This window comes from Aplysia californica, unplaced genomic scaffold (genome assembly GCF_000002075.1).
Source record: "Aplysia californica isolate F4 #8 unplaced genomic scaffold, AplCal3.0 scaffold00732, whole genome shotgun sequence".
Classification (NCBI taxonomy): Eukaryota; Metazoa; Mollusca; class Gastropoda; order Aplysiida; family Aplysiidae; genus Aplysia; species Aplysia californica.
In genome coordinates, this window is record NW_004798002.1 from 110,072 (window position 1) to 111,113 (window position 1,042).

A 1,042-nucleotide genomic window follows, 5' to 3' on the forward strand; every position below is an offset into this window, starting at 1 on the left:
GACGGAAGGGGGGAGGGGCGGGGATTGGTATTAATTATTGAGTTGCGCAACCTAGACCGCATTACCCCCCGAGGGTGGAGTATGATAACACATGTAGTATATTCTCGTCCTGTAGAGTAAAACAGTAAAATCTTTGGTTTGATTAGACGTGTGGGTAAATCTATAGGGATGTGCTCAAATAAATGTATGTGGTGTAGCAGCTGGGCGATTCGCCGTTACCGTCTCACGCAGAAGGCCAGAGTTCGATTCCCGTGTTGGGACAATTTTTATCGAGTATCTTGCTTTTTCTGGGACGTTGCATCCCTCTCAGTTCTCAGCCCAAGTTCGTCCTAACAGGCAGGGTCGAAGCCCGCCTCCTAAATTATCTAAATTGTAACGATAGGGGCGTAAAAATCACCTACGTTAATAAAACAACTCTTTTGTTGACGAAGATGCAACCGACAACTTTGAATTAGAACCCCAAAAGTGTTTCTACGAGAAAAAAGGGATGCTCAGAAGGAACACAGCCGAGGTAACTCTCCTCATCTACTAATTATTGGTGTTGACCTACATTTTAATTTCTTTTAGTTTTAACATACAGCGACAGATCTTGTCAGTACATGTATGTTAGTGTTTTAGCGCCTATAAATGGCTGTTTGCACTGTATGCTTCCCAGGAAGTTGCGGTTGTTTCAGAATGCTCTCAGGTCTGCTGGGGTAATAGTATAGATTGTGAAGCGCATAGAGCTTGCTGTTGAGCGGGGATTTGCGCTATACAAATGCTATCTATTATTATCAACGTAGCGACAATATAGCGCGACGTTTGTGACAATGATGATTGACCTGGGTGACCGAGGGACGCCTTTCTCCTCTGATAAAACGACATTGGCTGTAACTCCTCCCCCTCCTTCTGCTCCTTCTCCTCCTCCTCCTCGGAGTGGAAAGTGCCTTTGGAGCAGGTGACCGTTGAAGCAAGTTTGACTGAACAGTCAAAACTGTCTAAGACGGAGACCCATTGTCGAGACGTCTTTCACAGTGCCATTACAATGAACCCACCCCCCCCA